Below are 12,203 nucleotides of genomic sequence, written 5' to 3' on the forward strand. Positions count from 1 at the left end.
GATATTTCCCTGGAAAATATCAGTTAATCTTTTTTTTTTCCCCCTCATTTCAGGAATGTACCACTTTCAACAAAACTGCTGCCAGGAAAAGTTTCTGAGGCTGGAATTTTTAGTCCACGTGTGGAAAAGCCACCTGGGAGGCACCATCAGCCAGCATTTAGGGCAGGGCAATGGTGGGACCTCAGATGGCCTGTTTCAAATGCAGATCTCAGACCTGAGCTTCCCACATGTTTAACTCTTTGGTTACGATCTTGGGCTCTAACTCTTCCCAAGAAAATCAATAAATCAAAAAATATAAAGGTGAGCTTTGGTCCTCCTGTGAAGTTGGGAAAAAGGGCAAAGCTAGAAAAGTGTTTCTTCTCAGCCATAGCTCAGGCTGTTTTTCTCCCAGGGAATGTTCTCCACGCGTTTCCCATGATGTCTGTGTGTCTTGAGCCAAGATTGCACCATCCACGCTGCGGGTGTTTAACAGCCTGCGGCCAGACTGAAAGGCGAAGGTGATGGTTGTCCTGTGCTAACTCAGCTCAAGCCCTCTGCGCACCCACGTCCTGCCCAGGCAGCAAAACACCACGCGTGGCTGTGACTGCTTTTCCCTAATAGTCCATCCTCACAAATGACAATGCCCCACTGAAATATCTTCATGTCAAAACTCCCATCCCTCACAGCTCACCCTGCTCACCAGTTCTTCTGAACCAGGAGGGGGAAGCCTTCACACTGTGGCCTGTCTTCTGCTAAACATCTGCCCAGCTGCAAGCACTATGCTCCCCAAAAAGAGCAGGGCAAGTGGAAAGAGAGGGTCACAGCAGGCGAAGGGATGAGAAAGGCCATCCCACTGTGGCTGGCAAATTCTGTCTGAAAACAGACACTTTTTCCTAGGAAAGCCTTTCTGGGCACCACCTCGCAGGGCAGCTGAAGGATGAGGTTGGATGGGAGGTTGTCCATGTCCTGAACACTAGTGGGGTGCTGCACCTCTGCCTCTCGGGGGCAGGAAGGGAAGGAGGGGGATGGATGGGAAGGTGGCTGGGGGGGCTTCCACCCTTCCAGCATTTTAGTGAAATGAGCCCTTTGTTTCCTTTTTTTTTCCTTTACTGGCACCCAAAGTGGAAACAGTCAACTCCAGCCCCATCCAACATTTTGTTTTGAACAGAACTTTCTCTTCTTTCCTTTGCAGTTTTAATGACAAAAACAACAACAACAAAAAAGCAACATGCATTTAAATCCACACCGGAGCGGGTTTTCTTCCCTCCTCCAATTTGTCAGTTCAGCAGCCAAACCAAACACAGCCGTCCCCACGCCTGCTCTCCGGTCATCACTGGATCAGTAAATAACACGGTTCCATTTCCAGCTTACCTTGAGACGTCTCTCCTTACCCCGTTGGCTGTACCCAGCTCTCCTGCGGGGAGTTTGCCCAGCCCCAGCATCACCTTCTCCCCCCAGCTGTGGTGCTGCTCCACCCGCACAGCGATGGCTCAGGGGTCTGTGTTATGAAAAAAGGCATCAGGCGGCATTGCTTGGGACAGGATTCAAATCTACGTGGTGGTGGACTTATTCCTGGCTCACTTCGGGGTGTGTGGGTGCAGGACTTCGTGCGGGGAGCTAACATGAGCCTTTGACATCACTGGTTAAATTTAGGGGATTAGCACAGTCCTAAAACGGTCTGGAGGGAAGCTACTGCTGGTCCGACAGGAGAGAGACAGCATCCTGCAACCGCCTCCCACCCAAGCACCGGGCAGGGGATAGAGCCAGGAGTTTCTGCACCAGCTCCACTACTATGCCCTTCAAAAATAACCCCCCAGCAAGGTGCGCCGAGCTTTGCGGCGGCACGAAAGCAGACGGCCTCCCTGGGCTTGCCCGTGGCGGGGCCGAAGGGACCCCTCCTGAACTGGCACAGCCCCACGGAGCCGCTAGTCCTGCTCCGCTGCTTGGGGTGGAAGGTTGTGGGGTGGCAGAGGTGCCCCCCGCGTGGCGGTGATGTGGGAGGGGAGGTGATGCCGAGCGAGTCCCAGCCCGCGGACCCCCCCAACAGCCTCCTGCAGCCGCCGTGTCCCCTCCCCAGGGATGCTGCAGCTCTCCCCGACCAGTCCAGCCCCAAGAGGAGCGTGCCTCCAAAGAAAAGGAACGGGAAACAGTCACAAAAGAGGCAGCTTCCTGCAAAAGAGGAAGAGGAAACTGTAAAATCCAAGAAGAATCTCTGAGACCCAAGGCTGCCTGCCATTTGTAGAGGTGGGTGGAAGCTGCAGCTGCATAATTGCAGTTCAGGTTGGTTTTGGCAACCTCAGTACTTACAGAAGATGGCTTCCACAGTTTATGGTGTCCTTCATGGACACTTTATTTTTTTCTCTTGATTCTTTGTTGATTCTTGCAAAGCTCTCTCTAATCTTTGTCTGAAGAACATCTCAGAAAACTATTGCAATAATACCTTTGATTTTTGACATACCTTCAGCATGGAGATCGTGGGACACCCATGTTCGACATGACCAGAAGCAGCAGCTCTCTGTTTCTGAGTGCACCATTTTGCATGAGCGTCTGCCTTGTTTTGCTGCAGTCGTGTGGCACCTGAATAATGGAGACTGGAGCATTTTGGGTGTGAGGAAAGAGCCATCTGTTTGCTTTCCTGAAGGAGTAGCTCTGCAGCCACCAAACAGCCCGTGAAAGAGCAGCCACGGGAAGCAACTGATTGCAAGCCAGACCGTGAGAAACAATATAATCCTTAATTGCTTTCTCAGTACTTGTCCCTAGTCCGTGCTAATACCAAAAGGCAGTGGAGCCGAGCAGGCTGATGGCCCTCAAGTCCAGCTTCTTGTTTCTGACATTAATGATGCCTAAGAGAACACGAATGTAATCTGGCCGACAAGTTGAGGAGCTTATTATTACTATAATGAAATTTTCTTCAGATCTTAATCAATTTTATTGGATATGTGGAAGGGCTGCTGAGAGCATTTCCAAATTTCTCTGTCTTGAGGAAAATCATCACCATAGCTTCAGTGTGTGAAGCTGCTCCGTGGACGTGGGACGTGGGAGGCTCAAGTTCAGGGTATTCCCTCCACAGCCAAGCCAAGATGGGCCCTTATCAACACTGCGCATGGGAATAATATGCTCACTACACCAGGGGGTGATGTGTTTCTCAAAAATCTGGAATAGTTGTTGCTGCAAAATTCAAATACTTTTCACAGAAAAGCCCATGTTTCACTCTTGGGGTACAAACAGCCGACATCTTCATGGATCAGGTACCATCACTTTCATTTTCTTTCCAACTTTGCTACCTGTGCATCTGGACATTAATTTACCTATTTCACAACCACCTTTCACTGTGCATCATCCCCCAGGTTTTCACAGTCTGTGACTGCTGAGGACATTTGCTGCAATTTGACTCTCCAGCTAATGAGCAAGCCGCGGTGCTGTTCTCAGATCAGTCATTCTTCTGCCCAATTTTGTTCCTCCTTTGATTAATGTGTTCTCTTTGATGCCGCTCATGCTTGGGGACACGTTGCAAGCGCCTTCATCTTCCCACCTCCCGCTGCAGTCACTGAAGGTCATCAGCCATTTCCACCGACCCAATTACCTCCGCAGAAGAGGACCTGATTCTGCCTCACAGCTTTCATGTTGAAGTGCTTGAACATAATGAGTTCGATGGTGATTAGTGTGGATCCAAGCACTCATTGTGAAGAACCATGGAGGTTATTTACATAGAAAGTACTTATTATGTTATACTAGAACCAGAAGATGGCTGGAGCAGAGCTCCTGGGTCGTCGTACTCCATTGCTGTCTGCCACAAGGAATCACATAATGAGATTGTGCTAAACCAGCCAAGGAATATCTCGCAGCTGTTTCACCCTTTATATCTGTTTTTCCTATTAGAAGGGTGTTCTCACCTTCTGGTGGTTAAAGACGTTCTTCTCATTTCCCATCTAAATACATTCATGGGCAGTTTATGTCCATTTGTTGCTAAGCCTGTGTTCTCTTTTAGTTTGAATTGTTCAGTCCCATCCCCTTTTCTAGCCCAGGAATCTATTTTTAAAAGAGCAGTCATAACCCATATATACAGCACTGAGCTGTATTATACATTTTGGCTGATATATACTGGCCCCCTAAGGCTGTGACATGCAAACATTCATCTGCTTAATTTTATTCTAGCATGTAGGCCTATTAAAATTAAAGGGACTACTCGGAAGTAAATGAAGCATAACTCTGCAGGAAAATTAGTTGTGTAATTAATTGCGTCTATGTGTATTCTGCATCTAAAAAGTCTGTGCTGCTTTTCAAAAGGCTTATAATATCTATCTTCTGTCAATAAAAGCATCTTTCATTATGAAATTACAGAGCCCTATGACAAATTAATACGATTACTTAGGTTTAAAAGATGTTACAAGCATACCTAAAGCTGTAGTGCTGTCTCAATAATCTTGTGTTGAGTAATACAAAAGCAAACCCAAAACCCTTCATCCAGCAAGATGCAGAAGAGGGCAAGGGATACACAGCTTTAAGGATGACAGTTCCTTATTACTCAGTATGCAGCGCTCTATCATTTCTGATTGCTATATATGGATTTTACATGCAATTTGATAATAAAGAGCTAGGAAAACTTTGGCCAAGTTAACACCACATCATCCATAAAAGTAGAGCATACACCATTTATACCTACACAAAGTTAGCGTGTAGCTAACAAAAATGCATTTATTGAGAGATAGGGCAACAAACACCTCCCACCAGCGTCACCTACACAGTACCTGGGCACAAAACTAAATTGTTATGCCACATGCCAATGAACTTTTGATACAGAAATACCTATTTCAGATAAAATGGCTTTGTTATTTTATACCAACATAAATGCCAAACTCTGAGTGCACAAGCACAGACTCAGCCTGTAGTAACTGCCAATATGAATTACACATGGCGCAGCACGGCAGCTTCTCCTCCCATCGACCAACCCGCTGCTTTCAGTGGAGAAAATTAGTCTGTCTTGTTGTGGTTTAACCCCAGCTGGCAATTAAGCACCACGCAGCCGCTCGCTCACTCCCCCCCCACCCCGACTTGTGCAACCATCCTGAGCTCTTTGCTCTTTTAACCTGTATGCTTCGCATAAAGTGACCTTCAGCAGCAACTTCCAAGTTAGTCCATTTGAAATCTCTCTGTGTGTAAGTATATACATACAGATATATATGTATGCAGGGCTAGACAGCCAGCTCCCAGGTAGACACCTTGGCTCAGGTGTCAGCCCAGTGAAGCTGCATCCAACACTGCGCGAACAGCCTGATCGAACAGTGCTCGAAGTCCCATCCTCAGAGGCTACTCTGGGAGTCACGCTCCTTATTTTGTCTGCGATCGGAGAATTTGTGGGGTTTTATTTGTTTGGCACATGTGTGTCCTGGTTTCAGCTGGGATAGAGTTGATTGTCTTCCTAGTAGCTGGTACAGTGCTATGGTTTGAGTTCAGTATGAGAAGAATGTTGATAACACTGATGTTTTCAGTTGTTGCTGAGTGGTGTTTAGACTAAAGTCAAGGATTTTCCAGCTTCTCACACCCAGCCAGCGAGAAGGCTGGAGGGGCACAAGCAGTTGGGAGGGGGCACAGCCGGGACTGCTGACCCAAACTGGCCAAAGGGGTATTCCATACCATGTGACGTCATGCCCAGTATATAAACTGGGGGGAGTGGGGGTGGGGGGATCGCCACTCAGGGACTAACAACTGGGAGCCTATCGGTGGGTGGTGAGCAATTGCACTGCACATCATTTGTATATTCCAATCCTTTTATCATTACTGCTGTCACTTTATTAGTGTTATCATTGTCATTATTAGTTTCTTCTTTTTATATTCTATTAAACCGTTCTTATCTCAACCCATGAGTTTTAATTCTTTTCCCGATTTTCTCCCCCATCCCACTGCGGGGGGGGGCAGTGAGTGAGCAGCTGCGTGGTGCTTAGTTGCTGGCTGGGGTTAAACCATGACAGCGTGTAAGTCAGCTTTGGGCTGACCTCCCCTGCACTTCTGTCCAGTGCTTTCAGCAGTGTCCCTGCAACTACCGAATTAGTCCCAGGTTCTCCACCTGCTAGCAAACCCCTGCTTTTCTAGCTCATGAAGTAGTTTCTGTATTCCTAAAAGGCCTTTTTCTTAATTTTAAGCAGTTTTTGTTAACAGTGACGTGCCTTAACAGAAGGCAGTGAGCATTTCCAGAGGATGATTCAGCCAACCAGCCCACCATCTCTCCTAAAACAGATTAATCTCTCTCCAGAGGTGCCCATTCTTCTCCATTTAACTCTGAATAAACTAAAAATTGGTATGGACCCTCAAATTATATTACAGCCACTCTCGTCAGAGGTATGCACACCCACAGTTGTGCCAATTTAATTAAACCAGTGCAATGCTGCACATTTAAGCAGATACATCTTTCAGTTTAGCGCCGAACCTTTGACACGACATAGTTGGGTCCGTACTCAGTTTAACGGTGTCAAAACCAGACCACTCTTGTAAAATTCAGAGTAAATACCATGGGCCTCACTCTCTTCTGGTTTACTCTGGTAGTTACAACACGGGTGTTACTCCATTAACTTCAGTCACGCTTCTTCTAAACCTGATGGGGAAGGGAGGAGGACTCACACAGGCTTTGTTTCTTGTCTGGTTGGAGTTACAATTGCTAAAGCAAAACTGGTTTGTGTTTTGATTTCCCAGAACTCATAAAAACAAAGCGGGCAGCTGAGATTGGCATGATGAGTTAGACAGGCAAATCATTCAGGACCGGTGCTGAACATGAAGAATAATTTTGTATTATTATGATATTCATTGCTCTCTGGAGAATCTGAGATGGAAACCTGAACAAATCAGCCTGAATTCCTCTACCCTGCTGCTCAATAGAGAGATGAAAAATTCCTACTGACCAGAAATGGGCATGAAGAAAACATTTTTTTATTAAGTGTCTGTACAATTGCTGCTTTTGGAAGTAGAAAACACTTTACCTTAAGTGCTCAGACGTGCAAAAAAAGCACGAGCAGAAAGCCAACATGGCCTGTTCTAATACAAAATGAAATATGACCTTTTAAGGAACCTTAAGCTTCTGAGAAGTAAATGTTAAATCTCTATATAATTCAAAGTATATTGGCTAAATTAGAGGCTGCATTCAAACCTGGCCTGAATAAAACCATCCTCACATTCAGCCTTTGGCTTTATTTATTCTCTGTGGTTAAAAAAAAGGCTTTTGAAATTTTACTGTTATTAACCGATTTACTGCATGGGGAAACCTGCTGTGGCAAGCAGAGTGGCTGCTGTGCCCGTGCACGCACGCAGCTCCAGCAGCTGAAGCGCTCAAGGGCTCGATCCAGGCAGGAGCGAGGGTCCCTGGAAGTCAGGTGCTGCTGGAGCCAGCTCTTCTCCTGGGACCTCAGGCTACGTATGGGACTTCAAGCCACGGATAAAATGCAAGGTGAGATGTTGCAAGGCGACATTCATCTCCTGGTCCTCACCACCTCTGCAAGTTAGCCGTTTGCTGTAAAAGTAGGTTCTTTCAATAAAAATATAAAGTATTGGATACTGAAGCTTGAAGATCCCATAGCTTTCCTTGATCCACAAATTATTACGCTGCAATGTTATCAGGGAATGAAAACATTGAGTCAAACCCAGTTTTATCCTGTTAAAACTCCCACTCACTCTTATTTTGAAATGAATTTACTTATTTTGAAAGGAATTCTTTTGAAAAGAATTTGAAAAAAAAAGCACACAATTGCCAGTATCACCTTGGCATGAAGTATATGTGTTTAATAGACCCATCACATTGATTTAAAGAACTTCTGATCCAGCTGGGTATGGCAAGATACTAAGAACTGAAGTAAATTTGGCTCTTGAGAGATCTCTTATTGATATCTTAATAAAGACAGGTATTCCTTGGCCTCAACATTTCTCCCCACCCTCAAATAAATAAACTCATGTGATCATTTTCCCTTCACTCCTTCTTGAAAATAATTTCCAGATAGTTTTCTTACCGTTTAAGAGCATGTTGGCTGTCCATGTGCCAGTATTTAAACTCTCAGTCACATATGGCTCAGTTCTCCTATAACCACCTCTTGGATAATTGCTGGAGAAAGTGCTTGGCCCAGCATGTGGATAAAACACAGGGAGACTGTCAAATACAGGAAACAGCTACTGCAAAAACAGCAGAGGTGGGCAAATACTGGATGCCAGCATCAGCCAAACCATCTATAAATGAAATGGCCACCTTGGTAGCCTCCTAATATTTGAAATATAAACAGGAAATCCACAAAATACTGCCATTTGAAATGCATGACATGATCTTTTTATCTCCTTGGACCCATCACCTGAATAGCAATGCTTACAGTACATAAAATTCAAACCATAGTAGGAGTGTTATTTAGTGCCATATTTGCATGGCCAAACGCTGTGCTTTCAATGTGGAAACAGTTTGGACAGAAACAGACTGGTGTCCAGCAAGGCCGGCCTGGAAATATATAAACTCCCTGCAAAAAAAAGGCTCAGTCCTAGTTCATCATTAGAAATTATGTCTTTTGGGAGACAAATTTGCACTGCAGCCACTGCCTGAGCACAGTCCTCCTTCAAGTAACCGTGGCGGGGAGACAGCAAGTATATAATGACTCTTGAGTTGTACAAACTGAGCCCAGAGCACAGCCTGGAGCATTTCCTCCATTTCCAGCCCATGTGTCAGGCAGCTTTAATGTATTCATCCCTTCCTACGCTGCACCACATCGACATTAGGGTTCATTTTCCAAACCATCTGTGCCAGTGCCTGTTTCCTTACCAAGGTTACCTGGGTATCAAGATTAACAGAATGAGCTCAGAGAAAGGTTCAACATAATATATATTTAGTAATCCAATGTTCATATTATGTATCAAAAATACTCCTGTGATGCAATGAAACTGTATTTCTTAAAGAACCATTTGAAATCTCTTGTAAACAGACAGTAAAAAAATTCTGTAAATGGAGAGGCGATCTTGAAAAGGAACCCAGAAGTTAAATGTGTGTGCCTGCAGAGTAAGACATGGTCTATTTATGCCCCATGTCTTAAGGCATTAGTGAGGGGTTTGACCCTGGACGCCAAAATGTGAATTTAAGCATCATAATTCCTGATGCTGTGCTATACTGGGCACATAAAGTCCTCAGCTGTCCTAATTCAGAGAAGAGATTATTTCTCATTTTAAATATAAAACCAAGTATTTTCCCCTCTCTAATGCAAGAGTTGGAGCAAGACTGTATTGGCAGCCTTGAGATTTCTGTAAATCATTTTTACAGTATGAGGTTATTCCCCTCGCCAGACAGAGAAGCTGGTCGGGCAGCTCCAGGCTTGGCTCCCGGTGGCTGCTCCGTCCCGCCGTTCATGGGCATGGGGTGCTCACAAGCCAACCAGACCCTGTGAAAGAATCATTTGAGAAAAGTAAATAGTCATTTCTTATCTGCACCACTGCTTCTCTTTTTTTCTTTTTTTTCTGAGAGAGACAAGCCCCAGGGAAATACCATTCCTGTACACAGTGCTGTTGCAGGATTGCTCTCCCCATCGCTGGTGGGCATGGGCTACCCAAGGTCATGTTCTGGACGTGCAGCCAGAGGCTCAATTTCACTATGAAAACTGTATTTTTGGGGCCGTGATATATGTAGTTGGTGGAAAGCAAGCCTTTTTTTTACCATTTTTGGACTAAATATGCATAAAGCTCCTTAAAAGTCAGCTGAGGAGCAGGCATGACACCTTCAGGACTCTTCTTTCCACCAACACAACAATTGGATGCTCTCAGAGGCTGCTGCTTCTCCCTCCCTGAGCCCTTCCTCGTCCCACTCAGGCTAACCTGGTGGGTCATCAGTCACCTGCGCTGCCTGCTTCTGCCCACGCAACGGCCCTGCCTTCCTCATCCGTCTGCCCCCACCAGGCTCAAAAGCAGGGCTGGCAGCAAAGCTGCACGCTGTTGTGGTTCCTGCTGTGATGTCCTGGTGAGATGATGTGCAGCGATGTCTGGTGAGATGCCTGCTCTCCTGCCTGCTGAGATGCACTGGTGGGATGCCAGCGGTGATGCCTGCTGTGCTACCTACTGGGGTGATACCTGGTGGGGTGTCTGCTGTGATGTGCACTGCGATGCCATGGTGGGACGCCTGCTGTGATGCCTTCTACATTTCATCATCTTTCAAGACAAGTGAGAACAAGCATTTAAATCTTTGTGATTTTTTTTCTTTCACCAGATTGCATGTGTATGTGTGTGCTGTGTGCAGATATGTAAATACATTTAAATATTTGGTTTTCCAGGCTCTGTCTTGTTCCAGAAGGAATGGTCCCAGACGGCCCAGGCTCCAAAGCCATGCTTCCAGCCAGCCCTCACCAAGGCTTTCAGTGTCCCCTGAATGTTAGCGGAGAAAGAGCAGCCATTAGCTGTTAGACCCTCTCCTGCAACTACCAGTGATGTTCTTCACAGCCAGCAGCTGACACAGGTTCAGACCACAAGCATGTTTAGCAGTTTTTCAGCAGCTGCAAACTTTCTGGGAAGACTTTACCATGCCTGGCAATGCCCCTCATGCCCCTGAGGGTCTCCAGGCAGCTCTGGCAAGGGAAAGGCTTCCCTGTGCCCAACGCCAGCCTGGGCAGAGCATCCCATCCTATACCCCAGATGAACCCGCCTATTCACCAGGAACCACATGGAGAAAGTTGCATCTTGCTCAGCTCCCCTGGACTCCTTGGGCAGCAGAAAGGAGCTTCTGCGCAGGCAGCACTGCTCGTGCCTGCTGAACCCGTGCTGCAGGAGGTGGAAGAGCATTTTGTGCACGTGAGCATGAAATCGCTCAGATGCAGAGGCTGCGTACGCAGTGAATGGTCATGGTGTCACAAACACCGAGTGCCTCTGTCTCTGCTGTTAGCTCCACGTTCACCTTCCCCGTCTCCTGACTCATAGGTCAGATACCTATGAGATGTGTGGCAACCCTCTTGTTTATATTCCAGGAAAGTCTTTCTTCTCTACGACGCCTTCAATTCTGATTTCAAATATTATGAAATATCCACATGTAGACTTCTTCCGTGTATGATTTCAGAATATATTACCTGTTGCAATACCTATTTAATATAGTTTCTTGGCCATTAAGGTTATTACTACACTTCACTCTAAAATTCTGTTGGCAGCAATGCAGAACAGCTGTGAGAAACTGTGGAATCAGATTTATGTGAATTACTTTAAGAGAAATTCTGCAGTTGTATTTTTCTCTTCCAGGAGGGACATGTATTAGGAATTTCCTTTAAAATCTAAGACTACATGGGTGAAATTGGTCTATATGTAATGTATTCTATTTTTAATGAACTGTGATCATCCTAAAGCAATAAAAAAGCTAATGTGGATTGCTATGCACCCTTTGCAATGTAACTAACGACTCTGTCAGCAAGTACCATATTGGAATTCTAATATATATCTGTAATTTTAAAAATATGAGAATTTCTGTAAAATAGTTAAGGCAAGGCAAGTTTTATTAGATGAAGAAATGCTAAAAATAGTCATGCACTATTTCATTTGATCCAGGTATATGGCCTGGTTTTGAATTGAGTATTTTCTCAAAACACTGAGTGATGGCAGATACCCTCTGAACAACCTTATTCCCCCTTAGCTTGGCTCTCTTCACTGGGCTGTATGAAGATGTCAAACATTTTCTCAGCATGATGTAAATCTCTCCTTGCCATTCAGGGTGCATGCAAGGAGCCAAGGGATGCATTTGTCCCAGACCACAGCTGTGACACGTTGGGTCTTGAAACAACGGAGAAGACAAAAGCACACATATCCAGGTACTTACATATATTATATTTCCTAAATATAAGTGAATTTAAGCCCAGATTTATCTCGCCTAAGGATGCACTTGAAGCAGCAAAGTCCTAGGATCCTGTCCTGCACTAGGATCCCTATGCAGTCACTGCATGAGCTGAGCATCACTGAAGAGGGGCTCAGTCCTTGCAAGATCTGGTTTCCTTCCTAGAGCTGCATGCTCTTCACTGTCTAACAGTAGAGCCTACAGCAACCACACATCTTGTATAGGTATCTGAGCTATGTGTCAGGGGTTGGGGAGGTGAACATGGAGCTAACCACAGAGATAAAGGCACTGGGGGTGTGTGACACCATGACCCTTCACTGCGAATGCAGCCTCTGCATCTAAGCAGTTTGTTGGGCATGGGCGGAGAAAGACATCCACTGATATAAAACTAGGCAGTATCTCTCTACATCCA

General features: G+C 45.6%; 1 long non-coding RNA gene across 2 annotated transcripts; it reads right to left on the bottom strand.

Annotated features, from left to right (window-relative positions):
• Nucleotides 1-6,878: 6,878 nt before the first annotated feature.
• LOC138690168 (uncharacterized) lies at nt 6,879-11,965 on the bottom strand. Of its 2 annotated transcripts, none has more exons than XR_011328991.1 (2): nt 7,971-11,965; nt 6,879-7,477 (listed from the first exon to the last, which is right to left on the bottom strand). It is a non-coding gene; the product is annotated as an uncharacterized lncRNA (long non-coding RNA). The 2 variants fall into 2 exon arrangements; XR_011328990.1 differs by having other exon boundaries at nt 6,879-7,569.
• Nucleotides 11,966-12,203: the final 238 nt, after the last annotated feature.

The sequence above is a fragment of the Haliaeetus albicilla genome, chromosome 20 (genome assembly GCF_947461875.1).
Source record: "Haliaeetus albicilla chromosome 20, bHalAlb1.1, whole genome shotgun sequence".
Lineage (NCBI taxonomy): Eukaryota > Metazoa > Chordata > Aves > Accipitriformes > Accipitridae > Haliaeetus > Haliaeetus albicilla.